The sequence below is a fragment of the Procambarus clarkii genome, chromosome 10 (assembly GCF_040958095.1).
Source record: "Procambarus clarkii isolate CNS0578487 chromosome 10, FALCON_Pclarkii_2.0, whole genome shotgun sequence".
In the NCBI taxonomy this organism is placed as follows: Eukaryota; Metazoa; Arthropoda; class Malacostraca; order Decapoda; family Cambaridae; genus Procambarus; species Procambarus clarkii.
In genome coordinates, this window is record NC_091159.1 from 48,360,889 (window position 1) to 48,376,914 (window position 16,026).

Here is a 16,026-nt window from a genome sequence, read left to right on the forward strand (position 1 = left end):
TACCTTACTCTGGTAAGGCAGGTCCAATAACGGATATGTGGAGATCAGCCAACGGAAGGTGAGTCGCCACAACACATCAGACAAAACAGTACATCATCGGTCCCCAATATTAAAATTTTCAGCAGGAACTTCCTCTCCACGACTCATAAAACTGAAGACTGGGCTCCCTTGGTTACCTTGAGGTGCTTCCGGGGCTTAGCGTCCCCCGCGGCCCGGTCGTCGACCAGGCCTCCTGGTTGCTCCCTTGGTTACCTTGAGGTGCTTCCGGGGCTTAAAGTCCCCCGCGGCCCGGTCGTCGACCAGGCCTCCTGGTTGCTCCCTTGGTTACCTTGAGGTGCTTCCGGGGCTTAAAGTCCCCCGCGGCCCGGTCGTCGACCAGGCCTCCTGGTTGCTGGACTGGTCAACCAGGCTGTTGGCCCCTGAAAAACATTATTGATAGACATGTGGCCTTTACTGACACCAACCAGAAGACTGAACTAATAATATGCTCTAAGATCAAGAAGACTGTCAACTTGTTCATGCCATATACACAAAATATTAACATATCTAAACCATGGAATAATTCCAGGGGTGATTTTTTAAACACATTTCTTTTCGAAGAATTCCATGTAAGAGTTTGAAAGCAATGACGATAAAGGATTCCCCATTGTCATTCGAAAAGTCTGTAAACAATACTCACTATTTAGAAATAATGTCAAAATAAATAATGGTATTTAATGGTATAATGTCTGTAACTAAATAATAACATTGTTTCATTATCGTTATAGTAAAAAACCCAAATGAACTAATTGATGTAAAAAGCAATCTAGAGAGAGAATCAGTACTCCGATTTACACATGAAAATAGTGAAAATAACAGTCTGCCTTTCCTGGATGTACTAATAACAAAAACAGCCCCTCACTAAGCACCAGCGTATATACTAAGCCTACCAACATAGGACTATGCCTGAAAGGTAAAAGTGAGTGCCCCCAAAGATACAAAGCCAGTGTTGTCAACGCGTATATTCGTCGAGACCTTACCCATTGCTCTGAGCGGAGCAGCGTGAGTAGGGAGTTTGAAAGCATAACACAAGTGTTGGAGAACAATGGATACAATGAACAATGAGATAAACACTACTATAAGACAACACCTGGGCCGATGGTACAAGCCTGAACCAAGTACAGAAACCACAATACCTCCAATAAAATTATATTACAAATCAACCATGCACAGTGAACATAAAAAAGAAGAAAGAGTAATGAAAGAAATAATCCACAAAGGAGCAAAAAGCACTACTCCTAACCAAAATATAGACCTGATCATATTCTATAAAACCAAGAAGACTACCGACCTCCTTATCAAAAACAGCCCGAAGCCGACGGAGAACCCTCTACAGCAGTCAAGCGTTGTATACATGTACACTTGCCCCCACGAAGGATGTAACCTTCAATCTAAGTACATAAGTATGACGTCGACCAAGCTGACGAGGCGTTTGACATGCCATCTTCAATCCGGTGCCCCCAGGAATCACATGAGACAAGCCCATGACATTACTCTAACAAGAGAAATACTGATTAAAAACACTTGTATAATAGACAAACCCCAAGATGTAAGAAAATTACAAATTCTTGAAGCAATTCACATAAGAATAGAACAACCTACCATGAACACCCAAATCACGGAACTATTCACTCTACTCACCATGAGAGTAAGAACAAGACCGGAACATGAAGATGCCGACATAGAAGACACTGCCCAACATGCTACGCCCACTACACTTGATTAATTTTTGTATGTGTTTCGTACCCTATTATCACCTTATTCTTCCTACTTTAATGCCTTACTCTTCTCCCCTTTATGCCTTATTTTTGACCCATATGTATTGACCTATTTGTCTACACCTCACATTTTAATGTATAAATCCAATATGCCCTTTACTGTCCCATCACTTGAGAATGAACCATGTAGGTTCGAAACGTTGAATAATTTTATAGTAAGTGTAATACATTCTATAGTTATTTATTTACTTTTTCTTCGCCTCGAACGAAGATGACTTTTGGAAAAATCCTCTTCCAATTAAATCAAGATGCAAGAGCACTAGTCAGAGGAATAGAAGCCCTAAGCACTGCCAGTACACACACACACACACACACACATATATATATATATATATATATATATATATATATATATATATATATATATATATATACACTATATATATATATATATATATAGTGTATATTCTTTTGTCCTCCAGGGTCGTGATGTCCAGTTCCTTCTTATCTCTAGTGCCAGTCTTGCTGTAAACTTCTGTACTTTTTACATTTTAGTTTCATGCTCCACCAGGTGCAGATGCCTACCAGGCCGGTGCTGCATATTCCAGTATTGGTCTAACAAAATCTGTGTAGATTGCTTTGAAAGAGTCCGGATTTATATTTTTAAACGATGTTCGCCAGCGTGTCGCATTCCACTCTGGTGTTGGTGTTAAATCCACTCCCAAATCTCTTTCTTTCTGAGCTTCCTCTAGTTGCCTCCCATCTATGGTGTTGGCACCTTCTGGTCTTCTTTCACTCTTCCCCATCTTCATTACCTTACACTTATTGGGACTATACTCTAGCAACCATTTGTTGCTGGAGTTTCCAGAGAGAGAGAGAGAGAGAGAGAGAGAGAGAGAGAGAGAGAGAGAGAGAGAGAGAGAGAGAGAGAGTGTGTACTCACCTAGTTGTACAGGTCTTCTTATATTGAGGTTATCTTGAGATGATTTCAGGGCTTAGCGTCCCCGCGGCCCGGTTCCCGACCAGGCCTCCATTTTTGTTACACACCCACAGGAAGCAGCCGGTAGCAGCTGTCTAACTCCCAGGTACCTATTTACTGCTAGGTAACAGGAGTATCAAAGTGAAAGAAATTCTGCCCATTTGTTTCCGCTTCCACCGGGGATCGAACCCGAAACCTCAGGACTACGAATCCGAAAGGCTGTCCACTCAGCTGTCAGGCCCCGTCCTGTAACTTTCTTCAGTTCTTCTCTGTTTTACATTCCTCAGCAGGTTTGTGTCGTCTGCACAAGCTCACTCCCGCGGGTAGGTCGCTCGCATAAATTAGGACCAGTAGTGGTACAAGGACCGAGCCTTGTGGGACCTGTTGCATTCCTTCAGGTCGAAACCGTCTCTCCACTGAGTACCTTAAGCTCAATGGTGGTGGAGTAATATTCTGTGACTCTAAAAGTGCTCTGCAGTCCTTAAATAACCCATCACAATGTATGTCTGAAGTAGCTTGTAATATTAAATGGAATGTAATTTTTGCCAATGATAATAACTATTGTATAAAATTTATGTGGATCCCATCCCATGTTGGAGTTGGAAAACATGACTTTGTAGATCGATTGGCCAATGAGGCTTGCAGGAAAGAAAACATTGATTATGACTTTGGACTATCTAATGCAATTATTAGAAGCATACAAATTAAAGAAATTAATTCAGATTTAGAAGAACTAAGAAATGCCCAGAGACCTGAAAGCTGCAGTATTAAAAGTTATGACAAGTTTTGTAATAATAGGTATTTGTATGGTCAGCACAGTAACCGGACCAGGCAATGTGATGTAGTCATTGCGGTAATTCGCCTTGGCTATAGACACATCTGGTAGGTTAGTGAGGCGGAGCCACTACCAGAATATTCAGATTGTAAACTCTGTGATAAACCTCTAATGCATTCACTCGAACATTTTATTGTTAAATGTGAAACTGTAAAAGATTTTTAACATCCTGGCCTCTTGTACCACCAACTGTGTAACTATTTCATTGACTCAGGTGTTCTGGACCACATCCTAACAATTTATCCAAAATTTGCTTGTCCATTTTAAAGAATGAAGAACAATTTTTATTTATTTTACTTCTAAGCTGCATCACTTATGAACCCATCCCTGCCCTTGTGTGGCAGTGCACAGTAGAAAGATGTTTTCACATATCCATACATTAAAACATTGATTGTAACCATGATATATATGTGCTTCAGCCTACAGTTTAGAGTTAGACCTATTGTCTTATGTATGACCCTCTGTCCTGCGTGACAGTGAATACCAGCATTATCCTCACTTTAATAAGACTTAATTGAAATCCTTAGATTAGACAAAACTGTAATCAATTTTGTCACTAAAGATGTTAATAATAATAAGCTGACTTTGACTGTTCTTCTTGGCGTGGAACATCTTAAAGTGTGCAACATCAGTAGAGTGTGCAACATCACTAGAGTGTGGAACATCATTATAGAGGATGTGTACTCATTAAAATGTTCAGTAAACCTGTAAGTTTACCTGCGCAGTACTGAGCCACGTGGACGACAGCCGTGTCAGTGCCCGAACCGGTTGTGTCCAGCACTGAAGCCGGTTTATGTTTGTTTGTAGGTTAGATTAACATTTATAAAAATACTACAATCACCTTCTGTGGTTAATTGTTCAATAAATCACTGAACTATATGTTTAACAGATCTCTAACCCTATCCATGAAGGACAGTTTATTTAGTATATTTTGGTAGCAGTCTTTCTTGTAAACATATGTTGTTGAATATGACCGAAAAGGTAAGATTGATTATTCTAACACGAATCTTCTCAATATTTCTTATGTTTTTCTTCACTGTCGGTGGTAATAAAAATAACAGTTCTCCGAAATTCATTTTGTAATTGTCTGACGCCTGAAAGCGTTTCGTAATTCGTATTACATTTTCAAAGACTTAATTTACACACAAATTCTTCGTACTTATACTCTATTGGATGAGGTGATATGGTACAAAAGTTTTGGGTGAGGTGACAAACACAAGACAGAACACGAAACAATGGGTATAAATTGGATAAGTGAACATATGAATGGAAGTAACTGCAGAAGGCCTATTGGCCCATACTTCCTCTTGCTGCTTCCATATTGGTTCGGGGTCTTGAAGTAGATAGAATATAGTTGTGCATTAATTGGCTGTTGATTGCTGGTGTTGACTTTTTGATGTGTAGTTCCTCGCTCATGTCGAGCCGCCTGCTATCGCCGTACCTATCGATGATTTCTGTGTTGTTTGTTAAGATTTCTCTGGTGATGGTCTGGTTGTGAGAAGAGATTATTTATTTATTTATATACAAGAAGGTACATTTGGATTTATGAGAATACATAGCATAGTACAGTAATTGCACTCTTGTAAAGCCACTAGTACGCACAGCGTTCCTTATGTGTTATTTAGTTCCTTAGTCGCAGCGTTCCTTATTCTTATTATGTGTTCCTTGATGGCTCCTTATTGCTTATGCATTGTTAGTCGCCTAGAAAGAGACGTTGTTGTCTTGCCTATATACTGAGTTCTTTGGGGCTTACAGTCCCCAAGTGGGCATTTAAAGGCATAGACGACGTTGGTCTCCTTCAAAGCGTTCTGCTTGGTGCCTGGCGAGTTTTTCATGAGTACATTGGCCGTTTTCAATCTACCAAAAATTATATTAAGGTTCTCACCAGAGTTGAAATACTTTTCCTTCACAGGATGAAACCCCCCCCCCCCCTAACTGTTGCCTAACTCCTGGGTACCTATTGATTACTAGGTGAACGGAGGCATTAGGTGACAGGACACATGCCCAACAATTTATGTGACGCCCGGGAATCCCCGATTGTGAGTCGAGAAGAAAGCCAACCATACTTCAAGGTACTTAATGAGCTTGGTGCGCAGTACTCAGCCCTTGTCAAATTTCAAACACAAAACCTGCCCCGACATGCCCATCCTGGGCATGGGTACGTTATGAAACTCCTTGCCATTGTACTTGACAACAGCTCTGGTCTACAGTGCAACAATCGGTGCAACAAGAAGCGTGTGATGTATAAACCTTATCAGTACATTACCAGTTGAAGCGTTGCCAACAGACAAGCGCTTGGAGGAAGCAGCCGACATTTGTCTCTCACACTCTCACAATCAGAGCTTTAATATAACAATGTGCTTTAATATACTTACTAATCTCTCTCATCTCATTTTTTTTTCTTGCAATGTATTTGTTATCCTTTTATTAATTCTGCTAGAATTTACCTACTTAAAATTATCTGTTAGATTAAGGACCTGCCCGAAACGCTGCGCGTACTAGTGGCTTTACAAGATTGTAAATACTATGTAATGTATTCTCTCTAACCCAATGTACCTTCTTGTATATAAATAAATAAATAAATAAAATAAATAACTCTTCCCCTCAAGTGATTAATCTTCCTCACTTTCCCTCTCGGCTAATGGGTGATCTTTTCTCCTCAGATTAGGCAAAATTGTAATTAATTTTGTCAATAAAGATGTTAATAATAATAATCTTTTTCTTTGTGTATTCACTTCCACTGATATATACACTGAGAGGTGTATGCCCAACCCGTTCTCGCACTTGCTTATAGTCAATATTGGCATATTTAATAAGTGCATATGTGACATACTAATTGATTGTAAATATTTTAGTTTACCTTGAAAAGCTTCATAGAAAACACCGACTTCACCTAACCTTCTTAGTATGTTAAGATAAGCATCTTATTGCTTCTTAATTACAATTATTACTTAACCTATACCGTTGATATGTTAAGTAATAATTGTAAATAAGAAGCAATAAGATGCTTATCTTAACATACTAAGAAGGTTAGGTGAGGTCGGTCAACGCCATATACACTAAAAGTTTACATTAGTCCAGGACTCTGCTCTGGACTATACTTTGCAGTCCAGAACATTTACTTTTTATTTTAGATAGCTTTTTGTCACTTTTTATGATTATTTTATGTATGATTGATTAATTGAAGAGAATAGAGGGCGAGTGTGGGATGAAAGTCAGAGTGACTTAACTCTTTCAGTCAGACAAAATAACATATGTCTGTAGAACTGTTGCTATCATAACGTTGCATTTGTCTCATTTCGAGTTGAAGTGGCCGGCTCTCAGACCAGTTGAGGAAGGTACAGACTCTTTGTCCTTCTCTCTCTTGTTGAGTTTGCATCAGTTTGTTGTGGAACTCAGATAAGAGTGTCAAAGCAGGATTGTCATTCTCTAAATCCATGCTGGTATTTAGAAATAAACATTTAGCTGTTCTAAGTGTTTTATAAACATGTTTGTGCGTTTCTCGTGTGTATTTATTTCATTTTGGTGGAGTGTTAAAGTAATTAACAATGGTAATTATGACTTTTGATAACTTGTTATATATCTGCGAATAGAGATTGAAATTGAAATTGAAATAAGTTTATTGATGTAAAATACACACAAAGGGATGAGGCAACTCAAGCTATTCTCACCCCGTTCAGTACACCGTGTTAATACATACATATACACACATCACAAACAATAAACATATCACCAAACATTCTGAGGCGTATAGAGATGGGTGATGAGTTACGCAACACTCCTCCACCCTAGAGAACCTAACCTCTGCAACCTTGCCGAGGTCGGCAGTGTTTATGTCAGGGCGTGGAGGGCGGGTAGCTACGAGGCTTGAGACTCTCCACTAGTGACCGGGGAAACTCCCGGAGCTGGGCGTGTGAAACATAGCCTTGGACCCACTCACCTGGAGTACCACTGAGCCAGCGCCTACCCCCGTGATAACTTTAATTAGGCAATGGCGCACTGGTTCGTGTTGATCTCTTGTTGTGTTTTCTGACCCCCGCATTCTGTCTCTCCGGGGAAATGTTCTGTGGGATTTACTGATCCATTCTCAGATAAGGATCTTGTAATTGGTGATTTAGCTTGAGCGAATCGACGAGATACAGGACGGGAACGAAACATTGATAAAAACAGTTGTTTCGGACTGTGTGAGACTTCTCGTTTTTGTGTGTGGTGGGCCTCGAGGGGTGGGCGAGGCAGCCCTGCTCATCCACCCCCGTGCAGGGCATCCTCTACTCATCCGTAAGGCCGGGCGGCGTCATCCGGTACATCCACATACACTTAGTCAAAGAGGAGGTTTCGAGCTGGGTGAAATTAAGAAGTGGGGTTCCCCAAGGCTCGGTTTTGGGACCTCTACTGTTCCTAATTCATGTGAACTACCTGCCCTAAGGAGTGCGCTCATATATATGAATGTTTGCAGAAGATTCAATGGTGAGGAGGCATGCAAGAGCTAGAGCTCACTTCCCCCCCTCCCCCTTGGTCATTGATATTTAAGAACTGAAAGGTAAGCACTAAGAGGTAAGCACTGGTAGGTAAGTGGCCACCCCGTAAGCCTCTGCTCAGTACCCGTCCGTTGTCAAGGACAGTGCTGGAGCCAGTTTCAATGTCTAGGTTAGGCTAGTGTGACCTTGTATTTGACTCTTAGTTTGACGTTCAGGACTAAAGCGTTAATACCTAAACAATACAAAAATTGTATTCATAAATTTTTAGTACATTTATAGTTGGCTTAGTTTACACAAGTTAAGAAGCATTTTCAAAAAAGCATTTTTTTCTAGTTTACATAAATTTACAGTGAATTATTTACCTGAGAGTAAATCATTATTTATGTTGTCTTAAAAACAATATTATATGAATGTCAGGCGACGAGAAGACAATTTTAAGGACTAATATAAACAAATCATTCAATGACTTGAGTGGTGTTCACAGCCTCGCCACCACTCAAGCACCACACGACCACTTGAGTGGTGTTCACAGCCTCGCCACCACTCAAGCACCACACGACCACTTGAGTGGTGTTCACAGCCTCGCCACCACTCAAGCACCACACGACCACTTGAGTGGTGTTCACAGCCTCGCCACCACTCAAGCACCACACGACCACTTGAGTGGTGTTCACAGCCTCGCCACCACTCAAGCACCACACGACCACTTGAGTGGTGTTCACAGCCTCGCCACCACTCAAGCACCACACGACCACTTGAGTGGTGTTCACAGCCTCGCCACCACTCAAGCACCACACGACCACTTGAGTGGTGTTCACAGCCTCGCCACCACTCAAGCACCACACGACCACTTGAGTGGTGTTCACAGCCTCGCCACCACTCAAGCACCACACGACCACTTGAGTGGTGTTCACAGCCTCGCCACCACTCAAGCACCACACGACCACTTGAGTGGTGTTCATAGCCTCGCCACCACTCAAGCACCACACGACCACTTGAGTGGTGTTCACAGCCTCGCCACCACTCAAGCACCACACGACCACTTGAGTGGTGTTCATAGCCTCGCCACCACTCAAGCACCACACGACCACTTGAGTGGTGTTCATAGCCTCGCCACTACTCAAGCACCACACGACCACTTGAGTGGTGTTCACAGCCTCGCCACCACTCAAGCACCACACGACCACTTGAGTGGTGTTCATAGCCTCGCCACTACTCAAGCACCACACGACCACTTGAGTGGTGTTCACAGCCTCGCCACCACTCAAGCACCACACGACCACTTGAGTGGTGTTCATAGCCTCGCCACTACTCAAGCACCACACGACCACTTGAGTGGTGTTCACAGCCTCGCCACTACTCAAGCACCACACGACCACTTGAGTGGTGTTCATAGCCTCGCCACTACTCAAGCACCACACGACCACTTGAGTGGTGTTCATAGCCTCGCCACCACTCAAGCACCACACGACCACTTGAGTGGTGTTCATAGCCTCGCCACTACTCAAGCACCACACGACCACTTGAGTGGTGTTCACAGCCTCGCCACCACTCAAGCACCACACGACCACTTGAGTGGTGTTCATAGCCTCGCCACTACTCAAGCACCACACGACCACTTGAGTGGTGTTCACAGCCTCGCCACCACTCAAGCACCACACGACCACTTGAGTGGTGTTCATAGCCTCGCCACCACTCAAGCACCACACGACCACTTGAGTGGTGTTCACAGCCTCGCCACTACTCAAGCACCACACGACCACTTGAGTGGTGTTCATAGCCTCGCCACTACTCAAGCACCACACGACCACTTGAGTGGTGTTCATAGCCTCGCCACTACTCAAGCACCACACGACCACTTGAGTGGTGTTCACAGCCTCGCCACCACTCAAGCACTACACGACCACTTGAGTGGTGTTCACAGCCTCGCCACCACTCAAGCACTACACGACCACTTGAGTGGTGTTCACAGCCTCGCCACCACTCAAGCACCACACGACCACTTGAGTGGTGTTCACAGCCTCGCCACCACTCAAGCACTACACGACCACTTGAGTGGTGTTCACAGCCTCGCCACCACTCAAGCACTACACGACCACTTGAGTGGTGTTCACAGCCTCGCCACCACTCAAGCACCACACGACCACTTGAGTGGTGTTCACAGCCTCGCCACCACTCAAGCACCACACGACCACTTGAGTGGTGTTCACAGCCTCGCCACCACTCAAGCACCACACGACCACTTGAGTGGTGTTCATAGCCTCGCCACCACTCAAGCACCACACGACCACTTGAGTGGTGTTCATAGCCTCGCCACTACTCAAGCACTACACGACCACTTGAGTGGTGTTCACAGCCTCGCCACTACTCAAGCACTACACGACCACTTGAGTGGTGTTCATAGCCTCGCCACCACTCAAGCACCACACGACCACTTGAGTGGTGTTCACAGCCTCGCCACTACTCAAGCACCACACGACCACTTGAGTGGTGTTCACAGCCTCGCCACTACTCAAGCACCACACGACCACTTGAGTGGTGTTCATAGCCTCGCCACTACTCAAGCACCACACGACCACTTGAGTGGTGTTCATAGCCTCGCCACCACTCAAGCACCACACGACCACTTGAGTGGTGTTCACAGCCTCGCCACTACTCAAGCACCACACAACCACTTGAGTGGTGTTCACAGCCTCGCCACCACTCAAGCACCACACAACCACTTGAGTGGTGTTCACAGCCTCGCCACTACTCAAGCACCACACAACCACTTGAGTGGTGTTCACAGCCTCGCCACCACTCAAGCACCACACAACCACTTGAGTGGTGTTCACAGCCTCGCCACTACTCAAGCACCACACGACCACTTGAGTGGTGTTCACAGCCTCGCCACTACTCAAGCACCACACGACCACTTGAGTGGTGTGGAGTTGTTGTTGTTGTTAAAGATTTGCTACCTGGAACAAAGTTCCAAGTAGCACGGGCTATGGTGAGCCCGTAGTGCCTTTGGTGTGGAGTTCACAGCCTCGCCACCATTCAAGCACCACACGGCCACTTGGATCTCTAGTGACCAACCAGCAAGCATACATTTGTTCTTAACTCAGTCCAGAACTCTCAGTCCAGAACTCTCAGTGATGTGCCTAATAGACCAAGTTGTCTAACAAACCGATTTTTCCTGAAGTATTATATTTTTCACAGTTTTTTCTTATGAAATGAAAAAATTACCTTAAATTATGTATGATTGGATTTTTTTTAAGTTAAAACTAACATAGAAATTTGATCGAACCAAACATAACAAACCTAACCTAAGCTGAATAACCTGAGCTAACATAACTGCCAGTAATTCATGTTCTTAATATATTATAATAATATTTATTGGAATAAATCAAATTGAAAATAAACATATCAAAATAACGAAAATCACTGCTGCTTGTTAGGCAAATTGGGTCTTACATACTAGGCCAAGTAGTCTGGGTATTAGGTACGACATATACACTGAAAACCGGGGTACACTTCTCGCTATAAATATATCAAGATAAACATTCTAAATATTCTTAACACTGCGGACTCGACGGAAGAGATCCCGGTTTTTTTTTAAGATCTTGTTCTATACTACTGAAACACTTGTTCACTAAGAATTGTAATGTATAATTGCCTTGTAAAACTTATGTATATGTAATTTATATTGTATTTTCTTAAATAAAGATAAAAAAAAGTTCTGAGAATGAGGCTTGTAGAGACACGCGTAAATTTAGGTTGAATGTGGATATAGATAAACATGAATAATGTAATAGAGTTGTCACCACTGAAGCCCACCACTGAGACAGGTTTCAAATTAGGTGGATTTGACACGTGTTTTCTGAAAAAGATTTTGGAGATATGATGATAAATTAGTATATGGGTAGTTAAGCCCTGGCGGAGAGCGTGTTGCAAGAGGCGAGCAGCAACCTGCAAGAAGGCAACGGGGGGCAGCACTGTTACATCCAGCCGGAGTGGTTTTTGTTCCAGCGGAACTGGAGGCAGGAAAGTCAAGGCTGCGACGAGCTCAAGGTCCTCCGCCTCGTGTAAGGCTCCTGGGCCCGCTTACGGTACTCTCCACCCGCCTCTCTCACCACTCTCCTCTCCCACTACCTAGACACTCCCTTCACATAGACACTCCCTCCACCCGTCACGCCCTATCCCTTGACACTTCCTGCACCCCGTCACTCCCCTCAGGAATAGGGAGGCGGAGGGAGCAGAGGGAAGGAATAGGGACGGGGGGGGGGGGGGGGGGAAGCGATAGGATGGGGGACGGCTAGGTACGTCTTCTAGTTATATACAAAGAAGAATGTTAGTTTGTCCACGTCTCACGGTGATTGGTGGGGGTGTACTGGTGGGTGTAGTGGGTGCAGTAGGGTGTTGTGGTCGGTGTAGTGGAGGAGGGGGGGGGGTCAGTGGGCGGGTCGGGTGCGTCCCCCCCTTGAAGGGGGATAGACTCAAGACTATCCAGCTGGAGCACTTGTCAAGAGCTTCTTGAAATCAGTGAAGATCCAATTTTCCCTCACCGAGGTGATAGTGATGTACAGGGAGGATGGTGAAGACTAAGGAGGGTGGTGAAAGGGGGGAGGCAAGGTAGTGATGATGATGGGTGTAGATAGTGTACCTAGCGGTGTCTGGGGTACTGATGCAACCCGTTCTCGCACTTGCTTTAAGTCAATATTGACTTATTTAATAAGTGCATATGTGATATACTAATTGATTGTGAATATTTTAGTTTACCTTGAAAAGCTTCATAGAAAACACTGACCTCACCTAACCTTCTTAGTATGTTAAGATAAGCATCTTATTGCTTCTAAATTACAATTATTGTGATGGTCATTGTGATGAAGGCGCTGTGTAGTGAAGAGGACTACAGTGATGACAATGCTCGAGTGTAGTTTGGGTGGTTACAGTGAAGGTGGTTACAGTGAACGAGTCCGTGTGTAGTGAAGATGGTTACGCCGTAAAAGACAGTGCATAGCGAAGATGTTTACAATGACGCAAATAGCGTGTGTGTGTTTGTGTGAGAGGAGGATAGTTACGGGGTGTGAAACCTATCATCACCCGGCCGGAGCCTCATCCCGGGATCCCGTGATGTGCTCGGCCAGGACCACATCACCGGACCCCTGGGTGGGGCTCCGGCCGACTCATCACGCGGTACACACATGGATACTCACCATATATCTCTCCCCTCACTCATCCCCACGATGAGTAATACAACCGCGTGCAGTGGTGTAGAGCACACCAGATTTCGCGTTAGTGACACGCAACAGTTAACACGCAACAGTTGTGCAGGCAACAGTTGACACGCAACAGTTAACATGCAACAGTTGTGCAGGCAACAGTGTTGCCAGCTCGTGCTCCTGCACCGCCGCTATCTAGCCTAACATTAGTCTACCTACTTTTCTGTATAGAATACACGATAGCAACATCTGTGTCACTGAGGGTGGGGAGGGGGTGGGTGGGGTGGGGTTTGAGGGGCGAAGCACCTCCAGGAAAAATAATACATAGGATTCAATTTGTTTCATTACAGAGATGAAGAGTGAATTGATTGTGAGGTATCCAGAGAGAGCTTCTTGGTTACATGAGGCTGCGAGCAGCGTCCTTAACTGGCTTGTGTCTCAAGCTCACATCTTTCTAGACTCAAGGTGAGAAATTATTCTCAATAGTTCAATATATGATTATACCTTCAACTGTACACTGTTGAAGGTATTCACCGCGAAGGAAAAATGAAACAGTAATTACTTGAGCACTTTCATGTTAATCAACACATTGTCAATAGATGATTAGTTTCATTATCATGGTACCCGGTTACACCTTGGTAATTCTACACTGCCTCTCTGCCGCCTTGGTAGATAGCAGGACCTTTTGTCATCATGACGGCTACATACTCCACCAAGAAATTAAGCACACAAAACCCTCATGTTCAGTTTGATGCATAATTAAGCACCCTTGAACACCATTTACAAGTAAGTAATTATCAAAGAAGGCACCAAGCCGGGAAGGCTATGTAGCACCATCAAATGTGCGGAATAATCAGAGGGCGCTAAATATCACCGAAAATCTCAATAAGAGAACAGAAACGCATAAGGCGATTTATTTACAAACTGAGAGTAACATCACACCGACCATATACACTGATGGATCTCAGTTCAGTTAGAGTAAGGGCGGGAAGTGCTGCCACTGCTCATCACCTCGACGATACCACAAGTGAAGGCAATGTTAGAGTCATTAATTGGACGTCCACGCTGCAAGTTTAACTGATGGCTGTTCTTGTAGCGCTCAGAATGATTGAACACACTGTGGTAGACTGTCTAATTATCACCGACTCCCTCTCCTCATTACTGGGATTAAATAGCGTACAATCAAATTGTAACGTGCATGTCTCCGAAGCCAGGCATAGATATATGTGTATATTTAATAAGGGAGTCAAAATCAAGTTATTGTGGGTTTCCTCTCACACTGAGCTGCAGAACATGAGATGATGCCCTTGTTAAGCTTGCAGTAAATAAAGACAACTGGATGGCCTATCAAATGGAACTCTTAAGAACGTCATACGACGAGAACTCTTAGATCATTTTGAAGAAATTGAAGAAAGCAAAAGAGCTCAAATAGGAATTAGTAGAGACATTGTTTATTAAATATGTCAGGTCAAACAAAACATTTTATATAAGACAAGTAAGAAAGTCAGTAGACTGAGAGGTGTCGTCACAGCTGGAAGACGACTAGGCTACAAGCATGCTACATAGCCTTCCCGGCTTGGTGCCTTCTTTTATAATTACTTACTTACTTGGCTACAAGTATCTCTGGCAGTTGGGCTCGTCTGGGACTCTAGATAAAGTGAAGTATAAAGTGTGAGAGCAAACACAGGGACACACTACACTACATCATTATTATTTTGCACTCTGTACAAATGTAACCATTTGGAGATAGAAATAAACTTGCTTTGCTTGAAATGGCAAATAATTTAATTGTAAATAATAAAATTTCTGAAATACTCGTACTGTATCCATGTTTCGCTTCTTGTACATAAATTGCATGTATATTGAATTTTCGGGTTATGACTTAACACCATAAGTAACATCTCTATTGTTAACTTCTGAAGACCATCATTGGTATCATCAACAAGCAGTATTACCACCAATATATAACAATATGTTGTTGATACATAGAAGCTGCAGTGTGAGAAGTATATTACTAGCTGTTACTGTAATTATGAGGTGTGCATATTTATTGTAATTAATGTAAAAAAAAACACTGAAGTCTGATTAAGACCTTTTGTGCCCTCTGTAATCCTTTTCTGTCTCACAGGATACAGGGGTGCACAATAAACAAGACGCTTCTGGCGGCAGCAGTCAATTGTAATTACAAATCTACAAGATCCGTGATGAGGGTTCGAACCTACGTCCGAGAGGATCCCAGACGCGCTTTAATCGACGTGTCTGGGATCCTCTAGGACCTAGATTTGAGCCTTCATCACGGCTCTTATGTGTTTGTTCATTTGATGCATTACGCTATATTGATTTCAGTGTGTAAAGTGTAATTACCTAAGTGTAGTTACAGGATGAGAGCTTTGCTCGTGGTGTCCCGTCTTCCCAGTACTCTTTGTCGTTTAACGCTTTGATGCTACTGACGGTTTTGGCCTCCATCACTTTCTCACTTAGCTTGTTCCAACTTGTACTCACCTAGTTGTGCTTGCGCGGGTTGAGGTTCGGCTCTTTGGTTCCCGCCTCTCAACCGTCAATCAACTGGTGTACAGGTTCCTGAGCCTATTAGGCTCTATTGTGTGTGTGTGTGTACTCACCTAGTTGTGCTTGCTGGGGGTTGAGCTTTGGCTCTTTGGTCCCGTCTCTCAACTGTCAATCAACTGGTGTACAGGTTCCTGAGCCTATTAGGCTCTATCAAATCTTCCCACCTGTGTCCCCCTTGTTCGTTTTCCACCCGTGCTAAATAGTTTGT